At 50.2% G+C, this 16444-nt stretch overlaps 1 protein-coding gene across 3 annotated transcripts in view; it reads left to right on the top strand.

The window, feature by feature from the left end:
* LOC120506158 (serine/threonine-protein kinase PAK 3) overlaps positions 1–16444 on the top strand; it is a 125815-nt gene that overhangs the window by 46861 nt on the left and 62510 nt on the right. Inside the window, exon 1 of one of the 3 annotated variants that reach the window (XM_039717380.1) lies at positions 9346–9389. The exons of 1 other annotated variant lie outside the window; for it this stretch is intronic. The gene's annotated coding sequence lies outside the window, so the exon portion shown is untranslated. Of the gene's footprint in view, positions 1–9345; positions 9469–16444 lie in introns of those variants that run through there. One more of the 3 variants, XM_039717379.1, reaches the window with a different exon arrangement.

The raw sequence follows: 16444 nt of genomic DNA, 5'->3' as shown, positions 1-16444 counted from the left end.
ACAGTGAAGAGGAGAAGCAGAGATATTCTCCTCTAAAGAAGTGCACTGAGGTGATGTGTAATGTAAGTTTGCTTTTTGGCACATTCTCCATTTACTATCATGATGTGGTCAGTCTCACTAAGTCAATAGTCCTTCCTCTGGGCCAGCTTTCTGAAATGCTGCCTGAAATGTCTCACTTAATCAGGTTTCAGAGGAATCTTTCTTTTCAGCTGTTACAAATTGTTTGTATCACAAAGAGCCTCAGTCCTGCTGCTGTAGCTGGTATTGGGCACACTAAAGAAGAGAGGGGCACTGCAGCCAGTGCAGGTGGTGCCCGTGTGCTACAGCAGAGAGCCTAGAATCTTTAATCCAATACCAACCACTTTGCCTGGTCAGCAGCTGGAGAGTTTCTTGCATTTGAATTTTCCAGGTCACAACCCCAGTAAGCTTGGGAAGGGTATTCTCTGAGTCAAGACAGGCTTTCTCTATCATGCTTTTTCTAACTGTAAGGCTTCAATCATTCAGGCTGGTGTGGAAGTGCACAGACAACCCTTGTCCCTGGTCTTCTGGTGCTGGGAGAGCACTGCCCTGAGCCAGCCTGGTAGCAAACTCTAACTGTCATGGGATATTCTCCAGGCAATGAAGCCTTCCTTTGTGAAAGGGAACCACATAAAGACCTTTTTCTTCTTCGGGCCCTGTGGGCTGATGTTATCCTGATGCCTATGGTACCTTTGCATTGCAGCATGCTGGGAGCCCACATTCTCCAGCCCTCACAAGCCATCCTGCAGAGCTGTGTGTTTGCACCTTTGTTCATGTTCACCCATGGCACCCATGGAGCTGTGAAATCAGAGTTCATACTGATCTGGGATGAGGTTAATGCTCAGATCCACAACATTTGTTGTGGGAACAGTGGATTTTCAAGAGAGAGTTCAATGAGAAGGAGGAGGCACATGGACATAAGGATCCACTTTCATGTGTGGAAGGAGAAGGAACCACTAGAGATGAAAGCAGCTTCAGATGCCTCATCTTCTTTGAAGGATTAACTCAGACCCTCCTCTGTGATACCATAGCTGAAGGTCTAGGGTCTGTGAAGGGTTCAAACCTTTGAATTTGTGTGTGCTACAGGCCAGCCAGAGGTAACTCAGTCTAGGCCTGGAGTCTTTTGACTGGGTTATTATGGGATGATGAATTGAAAATAAAGTAGAGTATTTCCTCTTTAGCTTGTTGGTTTCTGGATATGAGTGTGTATCTCCACCCTGTTTTGTAGTGCCTTGCTGCTTCCTTCACAGGTTGGCTCCCTTCCTGCTCCCATGGAGCCTGTCTCAGGGCTCACAGGGAAGTCATGGACTCCAGTGGCATCAGACTTTTCTGCTTTCACCAGCACACCCTGAAGGCAGCAGGAGATGAGGTATGGCAAAGTTTTCCTAGCAACTGCTCAACACTGCTTCCCTTCCACAGCAAACAGCACTCTAGTCTCTTCCAGCCAGAATCATCCCCATGTGAAATCTTCTGGTGATGGAGTGCAAAAAAGAGCTCTGAACCCCTGCCTAAGCCCTTTCTGCTCCTGAAGCATAACTGCATTCAGTGGAAAAGAGCCAGAGAGCAAGATTTTTTTTATTGCAAATATGTCTGGCCAAGAAACAGGCATTTTAAAAAGATTCAGCACTGGTCCCAGTGTAAAAACTGTTAATTCCATTTCATTTTCTAACAGCCTGATTTGCTTCAATCAGTTAATTTTCATACCTTTGCTTTGGATGTTACCCTCATGTGGTTTTGGTCTGGGATGTTGAGATGCTCTGGACAGTCACAGATTAAATACTGGCCTTCATTTTCAGCATTTTTAAAACTCTAGAATGCCAGGTACCACCAATGGTTTACCCTTTTCAAGTCTGTACATCAAGGTGGGTGCTCAGCAGGTCTCCCACTGACAGACTTGAGCTCAGCTATCAAGAGCTGAGGGCTGTGCAGGCAGGGCAGCTTCACACTTGCTCCACCTCAGTGCTTCATTAATTAGCCTTAATGATTACATCGAGGTGAATGTAAATTAAAACCCCAGATACAGACGCTACCACAGTATGGTTAAGCCTGAACTGCCACAGTGTGGCAGCCTGTAAAATGGTGACATTTCACCTCTTGAGCCTCTCAATTTTGATGTCTCTTGGCAGGCACAAAAATTGGTATCATTACTGCTCACAAGTAGCTGGGGGGAAATGGAGAATGACTTGTGTAAAAATCTAGTATATTGGCAAATGCTTTCCATATTAAAACAAAGATAAACAGCCTGGAGAATGTTTTTTCTGTGTCTCACCCACCTCTAGACATTTTGCAAGCTGAAAACAGAGGCACGGTGATGTGTGGCTGTTCCAGTGAAGAATCACTGTTGAATGACTATTTTTGGAGAAGATAAATTTGCTGCACTTGCCCATCTTGCTGTGGTGGTTTTACTGTCAGATTGTGCCTTTAAAGTGTACTACACCATAGTCATGTATAGATGTTCCTACAGGGGAAGGGATCTCTCAACCTCTGCTGAGATTCTCTGCTGCAGGGGATTGGGCATGGCCATGTATTGGGAAATCTGGTGTTTGTGCTGGGCTGTGACAGCTTGCCCACACTCCTCTGGGTGAAGAATCTTATCCTCTGGTGCCAGGAAGGACTGGAAACCATTCTGTGCTGTTTGGATAGATAGGGTAGATCTTGGCTTTCTCAATCCTGAGAGCAGACTGAATTCAGCATCTTGAGCAGATAAAATTCTGCAGGCAGGTGGGTCATCTTTGCTTGTGTTCAGTCAAATGGGATGTTCCCCGTGAAGGAGCATGGTTGGTGTTTAAGTGCAAGCCAGACAGGATTGGACTTGACAGGGATTCTCCTGAAAAATCCTGGATCCCACTGGTGTTTCTGCAGGAAGCTGTGATGTGTTCTGTTTACAAGCTGTGTTAAGGTAGGGCTGGATACATTCAAGCTAGTCCTGCTACTCCTGTTGGAAGGTGATTTAAATTGCAATTCACAAAACAAAAAGGGGGCTGGGAGTGACACTGGGGATCCATGGGAGGCAAAGCTACTGTACAGCTGCCACTGAGCTGCTGCCCAGCCTGAGCTGCGCTTTGCCTCAGTTTCCCCTCTGCCAAAACTGGAGCAGCAATGCTGTGGGAAGAATCCCTAAAGACAGCTCAGGCAGGATTGCAGAGCACAAGTATGAGCAGTACCAGCTCCTGTTGTTTCCCTCTGGCAAAACCCTCTTCCAGGTTGGGGATCTCTTTGCAGACATTCCTGTCCTTTCTGAGAGAGGCAGGATTTGTGAACCTGATGCCTACTATTAATCTGAGAGTGCTTCTGTTATGTGTAATCAAATGGGTCTTTGTCTTAGCTTTGAATTTTGTATCACACACCTCCCCAGAGTAGGAGAGCACTACATTCAGTTTTACTAGCTCCTGGAGGTGGATTATATCCCACTTGATTGTTTACAACAGTTGTGAAGATTCAACACAATTTTAACGAGGTATAGCAGTAGTATATTAAGAAATTTATCTATTAAATGCAGTCTCTAGTAGCTGATTGGTATTTAATTGACATGTGTTAATAGTCTTATTAGAGCTCAGTTAAATCCACAGTTGAAGCACTAATTTTGAATAGGGAAGTCATGGTTTGAGGTAAAAATATGTACTAAAAGTACAGCAGCTTTTAACAGAAAAACTTTATTACTAAATAAAGTATTAAGTGTATTAATAAAGTCTTACACTGACTTTAGCAAGTGTTTACACTTAGTAGATATTTTAAAACAGATTAAAATTACATAAAAGACACATTCTGTCAATTATTGCTGGAAGATTCATAAGGACTTATCTATGGAGGTAATTTCTGTCTCCTCTAGGAAAGATTCAGACTTTATCATTTTACAGGAAATTTTTTTTTAAGTGTGTTATTTAACACAAAGAGGGGCATTCTTCTCCAGGATCTTGGTCCTGAGGATCAGTAGTTCGGCAGCTGAGCTTCTCCAAGGTGTGGTGTTACTGCCATCCATGAAGGTTTCACACTGCAGCACCTCAATCCACTGTTAGTGCAGCCACAGGAGGCACCTTGCAGGTCTGAGTACAGGGTGAATGAAATCCCTGTTTCACAAGGACATGGTGAAGGACAAAGAGTTTCCTGAGCTGAGAAGATCCAAGGGGAAGACACAGTGTTTGGTGCCTTGCATGATCCCACAGGTTCAGTCTTTAGGGGTCATCTTGCACCTGAGCCAAGAGGGATCCTCAGGACAGCAGAATCATGCATGAATTCTCTTTGAATGAGCTGCACTGCTCTGTGTGTCCTGCCCTGAGCAAGACTGCAGGACAGGAGTGGGAAGTATTCTAACCACTCACAGAAGCTACCTGCAGAAGGGGTAAACTAAGGCACAGAGTGTCTCAGTGCCTTAACCTCCAAGAGGCAGCACGTGAGAGCTGCAGCACCGTGGCAAGGCCTCTGTGCCAGCCTCACTGTGCCACTTGTCCCAGGCTGTTACTGTCCTGATCCCACGTGGGCCCTGGGCACTTCCACTGCTCAGCAACTTGAATCATTCCCAGGCAGCACCTGTGTGTCCTCCCTGCTCCGTGTTTGCCTGGAGCCCAGCGTTGCCCAGCTGAGCAGTTGGGACCCTTGCTCTGGCAGGCTGCCCGCCTGTTCCCATCGCTACGTGCCAGTAGGAGGTTCCTGTCTAATGAAGCTCCTTTCCAAGGATGCTGTTGACGTGCTCCAGCATTGCCAGATGGTCCCCTTACCTCTTCTTCTCTCACACTCCCTCGGAAACATTAATGATCCCTAAACCTCTCTGATGGAGGGACTCCTTTTTGTGACAACCTCATTACGTGGTTATCAGAAGCTGCCACTATCCAGGTTGTCAGGACAACCAGCTTGATTCAGAGCCGCTGGGAAAGGTCTGAACCTCAGGCAAATAACCATCCCCAGCTCCCAGCAGATGCTCACCCACAGCCAATCCCAGCCGGGGCGCTGGGAAGCCATGACATCATGGGCCAAGCAGGCCTCCAAATTCAATTGTCAGCTTTCAGTGTCCCTCCGTGTCCCCTCCCCCAGTGCTCTCCACATCAGCCCCTGGCACAGTTAATCAAGTGCTGCTGTTGTGCCATTTCAGACCCCCCTGGAGCTGCCTGGTCTCTGCAGGGCTGGCAGAGGGGCTCCCACAGTCCCCCAAGTAATGCAGCCTCGGGGAGGAGTGGGACCGTGGGGCCGAGTGCTGGTGCCTCAGCAGCCCAGCAAGGGGGAAAACTGCAGGGGACTGCAATACCCACAGCTCTTAGGGGACAGAATAGGTTGCTTCTTATTGGGGTTTTGTTGATGGGGATGGATTGATGGTCACAGTTAATTTTATCTGTAAGGTGAACTCTGTGGCAGCTACCACTGAGTTGCCAGGTTATTGGGATCCTTAATGGGAAAACCTCTTCTCATGAAAACCTACTGACACCCCGTCAGCAGTCACACTGGTCAGACTGTCGTGTTTGCCAGCAAGGTGTGGTAAATGCAGGACCAGTTCTGGTGTAGATGAAGGCTGTGTCCACCTTCCTGCCCTGCTGAAGCAGAGGGGTTTACTCTGTGCCCTTGTGCCTTCACTAGGGCACGTCTGAGCCACCTCTGGAACCATGTGTCCTATTAAGGTTACATCCTACACAGCACTGAACAAGGCTTCCTGCAGATGTGTATCTGCAGGAATTCCTGAATTCCTGCCCTGCTTGAGTGCATTCCCTGTGAAAGAAGGATTAGGCAGCTCTTTGAAAGAATTCCTCTTTTTGCTCAAGAAAGACTTTCTTAACTCACTGGCTACATCCCAGTGTACCTTTGATTCTGAAAATCTGGTGCTTGGTGTCCTTTGCTGAGACATTGAGCTTTGCATGCTCCCCTGGCACAGGTAAGGCTGCTGGTCAGGCAGTGCAAGTCTGCAGTTCTGCAGTCAGTTTGGGAGGTTCTAGCTGATTATATTTAACAGGTGAGGTTACCTGGCACTGGGCTTTTGAAGCCCTCAGGCATGTTTTGAAGGCTATTTGTTGCTCAGAGGTAAAATTTTTCTCTTGCTTTGCTAGGTGTTGGCTACCTGGCCGTGAATTTCTGTGGGGTTGCAGCTTCAGGAAGGAGTTGCTCTTGCACCACTCCTGGCTGGGAACACCCCAAGGAAGGGCTGGGAAGCTTGTGCACAGCCCATCACAGAGACACTCCAGCACTGATGGTTGTATACAGCCAATCCTGCCTATTTTAGTACACAAGAAAGGAGCTGTTGGGGTTGGTGATGCACATGGTCCAGCCAGGTCCTTCCTCCTGCTTCTTTTTTTCACAGACACCTAAAGCATTGGGGCTCAAATTAGGGCAGCTTCCAAAGTTATTTTTGCAGGATGAGATTCTTGCTCAGAGACCAGATGGCTCCTGAAAAAACAGGGTTTGGGCAGGCCCTGCAGGTCTTGGAGGCTGGACCACGTGGGTGGGTGTGAGGACTCTCAAAGCATTTCCAACTCGCTGGGACATGCATGTGACAGTCACACAGAACTGATGTTAGCAGGGACTGACCTGCTTTCCTATGGCCTGTGAGGATAAAGCCATCACCACGTCATGTCTGGGCCAGGTCAGGCCCAGCCACACTCTGCAGGTCTGGCACAGCCCAGACCATCCCAGGTGGACCCATGGAGCAAGTCCAGCTTGCACTGCCGAGCCTGGCACCCTGGGACTGTGTAGGTGCCTTGACCATGCAATCACTCATTTTTTCTTTTCTCCCCTCTCCCAGCAATGTGCTTGAGTAATGTGCCCATTGTCAGCACATGCAGCTGCTTATAGTGTGCAGCAGAGCCCTCCAGTTCCAAGAGGGTCAGCCTCATTACAGCTGGCATGAAGAGCAAGGGAGCTCTGTGGTTTGGGCAATTTTCCCTTTGTGGCCTTTGCTTTTGCTGCCACTCTTTGTCTCCTTTGCCAGGCAGGCAGGGGACAGGCGTGCAAAGTCAGCTTTCCAGCAGGTATGGGGCAGCTGGCTTCCATTTAACAGCTTAAAGATAGCTGGAGAAGCCTGGAAGGCTGAAATGCACAGGTTCAAGAGCTTTGTGGTCTCCAAAGGCCAACCTGAAAGGCACAGAGATTTAAAAACCCTCTGTAATTTTCAGGCAAAACTCCACTGTGCTCAGTCAATGCTTGCAAAGTTTCTTTGGCTCCCAGGAGAGTTGTAGCTTTGGACAGGGCTGAGTGTAAGAGATCTGATCTGCTTTTTTACTGCGTGCAGTCACAGAGTCAAGTTTCTGTTCTTTCACAGGGGAAAGGAAACTGAAACTCTTCCTTCATCTGTTGTTGTCCAGCCTTTGGCAAAGGGCAGCCTGACCTGGGCTTGGTGCTTCAGAGAGCCTGCAGTTTTCTTATGGTGCTCCTATGAGCAGTTCTGCTAAAAGTTTATGCTAAAACTGTATTTTAGTTGGACTTTTTAAAAGGAATGGAAGTGATTCACTCACAGATTCAGCCCTAACAACTGGAATTGCCTGATTTCATGCTCTATCTGCAGCTTTTCCTTGAGCTGCCTCCCCCTTTTGGAAGCCTTTCCCATGGCTCGTGGTACTCCAGGGTGTGGGGCTGGTAAACAACCAAGTAATTTCCAAAGCCATCGGGAATGATTTTTACTCCAAAGGTGGCTGGGTACTGCTGGTCCCCCATCTGCTCAGTTCTTTGCAGCTCTGGGCTGTTGTAAACAGCAGTTTGCAGCAGCCAGTGTGGTTTGCAGGGCTGGCTGAGCCTGCAGGGACCCTGACAGCTCCTGCAGCTGCGTTCCCTTCCTCGCTGCAGTCACAGGACATTCCTCCAGAAGCTTTACGTGGACTTGGATGTGAGAAGAGCCGAAGGCCAAAACCTGCACTCTCTGCTAATTAACCCCCTTTGGCTCAACAAAAGAGTGTGTCCTCTGCAGGAGTTACCCCATTGCTCGTCCCAGCCCTCCTGGATGCACGCAGTGCTGTCACTGGACACTGACACTGTCACATGGACACCAAATGCAGCAGAAAATGGAAGGCCTCTTCTTCCATTGTTGAGGGATGGCAGATTTTCACAATTCCTGCTTACCTTAGAAGATCCTGAAAGTCATCTATCCACAGGAGTAATTCTGTGTGGGAGTGGAAAGAACACTGACAATTTGCTCTATGGCTTGACTGTAATCACTGCAGAACCAGCCAGCTAAGTGACAGATTTGACTCACACTGGGGAAGAAAACCTTGGTGAGACTTCGGCTTACAGCAGGAGGGGATGGGAGTGATTCAGTCAGGGCTGCTTGTCACGTCAGTGTGGACTGGGTGACTCAATGAGTTCTTGCTTCTGGGGAACCGGTCCTTTGAACGAGCTGCAAGGCAGCAGCCTGATCACTCGTGGTCAGAGAAGATCACATGTCCTGTGGTGGGGCTGGACAGTTTGTTATCTCCTCTTGGATACACGTGGCCTGCCTTACCTTTGGCAATAGCAGCCAGCAGAAGGTAAGTCTTCATTGCCTGCTCTTGGCTGTTCCATAATGTGTTATTACACACACTCTGCATCTCCATCAGGAAAAAAATCCCAACAAATCAAACAAAAAGGTGGTCAAAGGTGTGCTCACTTTGGTATGTGACAGCACAGCCCTTTGCACTGGCGGCACTTGGAGCAGGTAGAGCTTCCTGCCAGCCCTGGGACCAGGCACAGCCCCCAGACCAGGGCACGGCTGGTGCTCCCAGCCCCAGCACAGCTCCGTGCCCAGGGTCCTGCAGCCTCTGCCACAGAGATTGTAAAATTGCTCATGTTTATCGGCACTTTCTTTTTTTCCCCCTGGAAATATTGTAAATGTGAGATCATCCTCATCAAAGCTGGGTCTGTTTCTACTTTTGATACCTTTCATGGAGGAGCTGAACTCGTGGATTCAGAAGGAGCAGGAGAAGGACCACACATTGCCTAGGGAAGCACAATTCTAAAAGAATGAAGGAGAATGGAAAAGACAGACCGTGAATAAGATTTTTTTCTTCTGGTGCGTCGGGAGCTGTTTGCAGGGAAGTGCCCTCTTTGTCGCAGGAGTGGCCGGAGCTGGTTGCTCCAGCCCCACTCCCGCTGGCCTTCTGCCACGTTTGGATGCGGACAGGAGAAGCCCGCAGGCTGTCACACGCAGACGTCATCCGGGGGAGCCCCGAATTTCGCGGTGCATTTCCCATTCCCAGCGGACGAAGACCAGGGAGCGTGATGATGCCTCTCGGGACCCCTCGCCCGGCGCCGGTGCCGCCTCGCAGGTTCCGCGCCCCTCTGAGGGGGCAGCGGGCGAGGGGCCGGGAGGGCGAGCACCCCCCCGCGCCGCGCCGTGCCTGCGCGCTGCCTTGAAACACGAGATTTGCCCCCAGCCCCAGCCCCCGGGGGACGGGCGGGGCGGCGATGAGCGGCGGCGGCTCCAGGTAACCCCGGCCGGGCGGCAGGGAGCACCGCGGCTCCGGGTGACCCCGGCCGCGCAGCAATGAGCGACCGCAGTTCCAGGTAACCTCGGCCGGGGCGGTTCCAGATAACCCCGGCCGGGCCCTGCGGCCGCCGGCGAAGCGCGGTGCCCGTGGCCGCGTCTGCGGTGCCCGGTCTCCTCCCGACGATGGGAGGATGACGCCGCGGGCAGGGCCGGTGCGCCCGTGCCGGGCTGTCTCTGCGTCTCCGGGGTGCCGCTGCCGTCAGTGACACGTGTGTTGCCGGGCAGTCGGCGGTGGCCGGAGCCCGGTGTCCTGCGGGAAGGATTCCCGGAGCCGCAGAGCCGCAGCTGAAGTTGTGTCAGCGCCGGCACCGGCCATTAGCGCGGCCGCGGTGCGTGTGTTCCCCATCTCCCAACAATGCCGCCTCTGGGCTGCGCTTCTGCAGAGGAGTGAGAAATTCTGGGCTATAAATAACCCCGCCTTTTTTTTTTTCCCTTTCTTTTTTTTTTTTTTCTTCTCCTTTTTTAATACTCGTTATTGGCAACGCGCATCCGATTGACCTTGGCACCTGCCAAGTTTTTTCCCGAAATCCCTTCAGGGAAGGGTGGTCTCTCTCTGTGCGTGCATGGTGGTGCCTGATGCCACAGTGGAGCTGGTCCCTGAGCTGGGTTGTCCCTTTGTCCCAGACTTGTACACCAGCCAGCCGAGGAAGTGCTCCGGCGTGATGTCTGGCCGCTCCAGGCTTCCCTCCTCCGGCGGGGGGGTGCCCTCGGCACGAGTGGCCCCTTTTGCTGGTCACTGAGGCAGTTTTCACATCCAGTTTTCACCGATGCCGGAAAACGAGCCTTTTAAATACAGCGAGGTGTTTAACGTGGAAGGCTGGGGGAATTCAGGCAGGAGAAGCCATGGTTTCAAAGCGAGCAGCATCTGAAAGAGATGCTGGGCCAGGCTGGGGAGAGCGGGGCTGTTCGGGGCCCTGCAGCCCGAGGGGTGTTGAGGGGCTGGATTTTGCCTCTCCCCGCTCCCTTCCGTTTGCGGGGTGGGCACAGCGTGTGCCAGGGGGTGAACAGCCTGGGTGTGTGTGGAGGGTTTGGCAAACCCCTTAAGGGCTCCGTGCCGCTGCTGCCCCACCTGCCCGCATCCGACCCGGCGCTGGGGCTGCCCGAGAGGGGACGCTGCTTTCTCTTGTCTTTCTGGGCACGGCCGGGGATGCCGGCACAGGGAGCCTGGAGGCCGGAGATGAGCATGGGCTTTGCTGGGCGGCTCTGGGGCTGACATGGACCGCCTTGGAGGGGAGGAGGACGGGCTGTGGGGAGGGCCGGGGCCAGGCTGCTGCCTGCCCGAGCCGCAGAGGGAAGAGCGCGCCGCGGCCGGAGGGGCGATGAGCCCGGCTTCCCTGGCCCCCGTCGTGTGAATCCGCCTTCTCTGTGGCTGTCAGCGGGAGGAGGGGCTCGGGCACAGCTCCGGAGCCAGCCGGGGGGAGGAGGACGCTGTACCGGGGGAAGTGGAAGTGTGGCACATGGCTGCAGAGGAGCCTCGGCCCTCCAGTCACAGGTTACCCAATGATGTGAGCAGAATGCGGGGTACATTAGGGGTCGGGGGAATGGGTTGCAGGCCTGGGACATGGACTGGTGCGTTGTTGGAGGCCCAGGAGGGAAGGTTGCCATGGCAGGTTATGTGCACAGAGGGGAAGGATTGCCCTGAGCTGGGGGTTCTGCAGTGAGCCCAGGCTGGTGAGGGAGGGTGATGCTTGTGGCTCTATGGAGCTGCATGGCTTGGAAATGCATTCCTTGAGTGTGCAGCTGGGCACAGGAGCTGGTGGCAGGCTGGTGCAGGGGGCTGGGGGCTGGCTGGCTTCATCGGTGGGGGGCTGCAAACAGCTGCCTCTGGGCTGCAGAGGAGGTTGTACTCTGAACCAAGATGTGCCTCGATGGCATTTCTTCACTGAGTGACTCTGGACAACTAAAAGTGAGTCTCAGGAGCTCCTGTTACAGGATTAAGTTTCAGGCCTCATGGGCCACCACTTGCAGCAGCAACAATTTGAGAGACAGCTGTGCAGCAGTGCTGCAGGAGGCAATAGCCAGGGTGAGCCACTTTGGCTGTCACAGGCCCTGAGCTTGGGCCTCATTCACCTCACGGCTCTAACACAAGTGTGCTGCCTTTTTGTAGGGACTGATGGCGGCTTTGTGCCCTCTAAACTGTCAGGCCCAGCAAGACTGTAGGAGGGTTTCCCAGAAGTTGGAGAGCATTTTACTGCTGACTGCAGGGAATAGGGACTGATGGCGGCTTTGTGCCCTCTAAACTGTCAGGCCCAGCAGGACTGTAGGAGGGTTTCCCAGAAGTTATTCCCCGGAGAATATTTTACTGCTGACTGCAGGGAGGAGAACTTTACCTTTCCAGGTAGAGTGTTGACAGGGCAATTCCTCTGTAAGGATCTGACCAAAACTCAGAAAACGTGTGGAAGCTGGAGACCAGATTGTCCTGAGCTGTGTCTTGAGCTGACTCACAAAGACTAGAAAAACAAAACTGGGCACAAGAGGTTGTCTTCCTCTAACCCCCTGTATTTCTGTGCAAGTTTTGCACATACAATTACAGGGATAGATCAGACACATTGAACTCTACAACATATTTTTGGCCATAGCAAATCTGACTCTTGTGTTAGCTATTTTCTGGCCTGGCAGCATTTGCTCCTAGAGGAGAGCTGGTTTGTGGGATAGTCCCATTTTCAGTTCCTGTTCCCTTTGCCTGAAGCTTTCTTCTCTTTTTCTTTTAATACTTTAATTGTGACTGTGGATCCAAGCGTCCCTGGAGCTGCCTGTGTTCTGGGATCAAAACCAGCTGGGAATCTGAAGGTCTTTTAGATCTGCCTGCAGCTCCTCCTTCATTTTAGCCGTGCCTGCACAGAACTGGTCACAGGGGAGATGTTGCCAGATTTGGCTTCCTCTGCCTCTCTGGTTGAACTCCCTGTGACTTTGGGACATTAACAGTGGTGTCACTTTGTGCTTCTCTGGTTTGAGTACTGATTTCTGTTCTTGCTGTGCTGCACACTAGGCAGGCAGAAGCCCACTGTGATCTTCCTCTTTCATTATCATCCTTAGCTCAAAGGTGCTTGCAGCTTTTCTCTGAGAACTTAATGAGGAGGGCAGCGGTAGAAAGGAGAGAGAAGAACATGAATTAGCTTCACCTGCAGAAATAAACTTTTTCATTCTCTACTGCTATTTTTTGTTTAGCTAGCATTTTCTTCCTGTAGCTGTATTTTGCTTTTTACCTTTCAGACGCAAATAGTCGAGATTGTGGATCTTCCCTTATGTTTGCTTTGATTTTCCTGTTACTTGAAGAATGGCATTAGGCTGAGTGGTAATTAGTAGGTTTCACTGGGCCAGGGTCAGCACAGGTAGAGACACTGATATGAATGTCTTCTCTCAGACCTGCTGTCGCTGGTTTTCTCCTGCTCCTAGCAGTAATTTTATAGTGGAAAAATATTATAAAAGTGTGTGGTTTGCTAGTGGATATTCTCAGTGCTTGGAGTTCTGGAGATTTTTTCCAGGTGAAGACCAGCAGCTGTGGCTTGTATGCAGTGAACAGCAAGTGTGTCACTCTGCTTTGTTGGAGATTGCCAAAGGACTTCCCGTTTTGCTTGTGCAGTTGCACTGCTCCAACTTAGCTCTGACAAGCTAAGTTGGCTTGCTAGGTTTTAAGCCAACTTAAACTTCCTAGGTTTTCTGAGATGGGGAATTGGGCTGCAAGGTGGCACTCACGGGTGGTGTGGGATGTGGCAGGTTGGGTGCACCTTGCTCTGGGCAAGCACCACGGCAGCCGCCCTGGCAGTGCCGCTGATAGGCATCCAGGAAGCCTGTGATGTTGTTGATGCAATTTCATGTCCCCCTTTTCTGGAGCTCTTGATCCCAGGGAGCCCTGGGCAGGGGACAGACAGGCCTGCAAGCACTCCAGGTTGTTGGCTTCTGGGTTGGGAGGATCTTTGTGTCAGCATACGGCACCAGCCCTACCTGCAAGTCTGGCTCTTGGGGCACTGGGCTAGGTGCACCTCCAGGTACTCTGATGGCCTGTCTTGTATCATTCCTTCCAGAGGCAGACTTGGAAATCATGTCCCTCTTAAAGAGGGGCATGTCCTGCTCAGTTAGGAAACCTCTGCTACGAATGTTGCTTTGTTTTGCTCTAAAGACTTACAGTTAGGGCTGTATGCATTAAGTGTTCACGGGTAAAATAGTGTTGTTATATATTCAGTGTGCTCATTTCCCAACATTAGTTTTATTATTGTCATTTGCTTATCTAGTAGTGTACTGACAGATGTGACTGAGTCTGGAGTGAGGCAGAACAAAGCACGTCTCTGAACGTCTCTGGAGTCTGTGCTGCCAGTTCCACAGTTGAAATAGTGTTCAGTGCCTCCATGTGCTGGGTTTGGGGCTTGGTGTGGTGCTCTGATACAGCACTGTAAGGGTCAAAGTTGGGGAATGGCAAAGGTAAGGTTGGATACACATCCTTTGCTCTGCTCTGGTCATACGTACTGTCTGTTGCCATCAGAAGCAAGTTAAGGCAGTTTGGATCGAAAACATGCTCAGAGAATCTTTGGGTAATTTCATGTTTGTTTATTGACCCGATGGCAGAAGTGTGCTTTCTCAGGGAATGGAAACAAAGATTTGGATGTGACCCTTTGACTTCTGAAAGTGACATCTGGCACGTGGACCACTGAGCTCTGTGCTGTGGGCCAGCTTGCTGCTCATGCATGTACTTCACTTTGCCACAACTCAGGGTACTGCAATGTCATTTTTGTCCAGCCATAGATCCCCGTAAACTCAAACAAACTGCCATTTCAACATTGCAGTATGGCACAGGCTCCAGAGCCAAACCATTCTCATTTCCTTTCTAATCCTCAAGTGTTGAAAATGCTCTGGCACCTTAGCAGGCTCAGTGTTGCTCTGCAGGGTGTATGCACAGTTCAGTGCATGTGATGAGGGCAGTACTAAAATGTTTTCTTGCCATATCACCTGGGTGGACTCATTTCTCCAGACAGTATTGTTGAAGGGGCAGCAGCTGTACCCCCCACCCCCCCAGCCTCTGTCCATTTGCTGGCATCAAAAAATCAGTTTCCCTATTTAGAAAGGGCACTGGAAAGTACTTCTGTGTGTCTCTTGAGGGGAGTGAAAGGCCTAATGTTTTCCATTTTCTGTCTGTTACTTCTCTATTCCCTATTGTGAAGGAGAAAATCCTCCAGATCAGAAATTTTCTAGGCGCTTCCCTGCGGGGAGTCTTGATTCAACCTGCAGTGCCCAGATGCCAGCTCATATTTATCAGGTGTATCCAGCCACTCCCCAGATGAACCACAGGGCTGCTGGTGCATGGTAAACCTGAGAGGGAAAAACTGAAGGCACACAATTAAAATCCTGGGCATTTGCTAAAGCTGTTTTTAATGTCTCCTGCCCTCACAGGCAGAAGATTGTAGACTTGGATTTGGGTTGCTCTTGATGTGTCACCAGAAAAGCTGTCATATGTGTGTTTGCAGAAACGGAGGCTTGGGAAATGCTTTTAATTGTGATTCCACTCTGCATAACACAGATTGTCAAGCTTTAGCTCAGGTTTGTTTGTATCAGGGACAGACATTGATACCACAGCTCCTATTGGTGCATGAATATTTTAACAGCTGAAGCGATGCCTGCTCCAGAAAAGAGCTGCTTACATCCACGTTTGATCTCTTTAGCAAGCCTATGCAGCTCAGGGTGGCGTTTCCTACAGATGTGGGGTACATCAGCTGTGCTGTGCTATGACTTTTCTCTCTTAATTCCAGAGAATTCAAGCTGGGAGGAAGTGAGATTTCTGACAAAAGACTAAAACAGACAGAATTTGCTCCCTGATTCGTTTATTTTTGAAGAAGGTGCCTTGTACTTTGTAGGATGCATGAACCAGAAAGAGGTGGGGTAATATTTGAAAGTATCTAGAATGGCAGTCTGTGGGGGCAGTCTTCTCCTTTATTTCTGCCCCATGGCCTGTGCCACACCTTCTCTCCATACTCTTCTTCTCTCTCCACTTCTTCTTGCACTAGGGGAATGCAGAATCCCCCTCTTTAGGGGCACTAATGAATAATGGTTAGCCTTTCAGAAGGAATAAGCTGAGAGTGGAGTCTTATTCTTTTCTGCAGTATATTGACAGCTCACACACAGAGATTGGACCATTCTTGAAATCTGTTGTGGTACTGAAATGCTGGAACTTCTGCTATCTTTGTGTGTTTCTGAAGTAAATTGTCCACAAAGCATCTCTGATTAGGGGGCACTTCTACGCCATAGCTTGTAATGCAAACAGAGCTTTTGAACAACCTGATCTTCAGGACATGCCTTGTCTTCTCCCATAGTCTGTGGAGCACTCTGGACACTCAAGGTAAATGTCAGTCTTCTTCATGTAGTAAGGAGAAGCAATAAGAATGTGGTTATAAGGCAGTTTTCCAGTTCTAAGTCCTTGGTTTGGTAAGCTCTCTTTTGTCTCCCTTAGTAAACACAGCAGCACATGGATGAAGTTCCCAGGCCCACACATGACACAGGAGGTCTGTTACCTGATTCTTGAGTAGTTTTGGAGCTGCATTTCATGTTGTTTGCAGTGCTGATCTCAGCAGAATGGCAGAGCCTGCTCTCATGGGTATACCTGCACACATGTGACTCTGTTTGAGGAGTGCATCTATCCTGACTGTAGTTGCTTCAGTACTGGAACAGGAGTTACACACAGCTGTCTGTGTACCCACAAACAGTCTGGTAAACATCATCCCAAAATCAACCCATAATAGGACTGGCTTTTGGGTAAGGAGAGGAAGAAGTTGTGCTCTTGTGTAATCCAGCAGCCTCTAAAGCCCAAGTTCTCATGAGACTGATTGCTTTTGTTGGTGGGGTCATTAGTCAGAAGACACCTTGCACTGGTCTGCCCTGCAGTGCTGTTGAGGCATTGCGTTGTGGTCCATGGAGCTGTGTCTGACTCCTGATCCCCCTTGTCATGGAAGAGGCAGCTCAGGCTCCCTTCTGTGCTCACTGGAATTTTGAATGTTGGTCCCAGAA

This window comes from Passer montanus, unplaced genomic scaffold (assembly GCF_014805655.1).
Source record: "Passer montanus isolate IOZ18808 unplaced genomic scaffold, ASM1480565v1 scaffold38, whole genome shotgun sequence".
NCBI classification, from domain to species: domain Eukaryota; kingdom Metazoa; phylum Chordata; class Aves; order Passeriformes; family Passeridae; genus Passer; species Passer montanus.
This window is presented reverse-complemented; position numbering and strand designations above follow the sequence as displayed.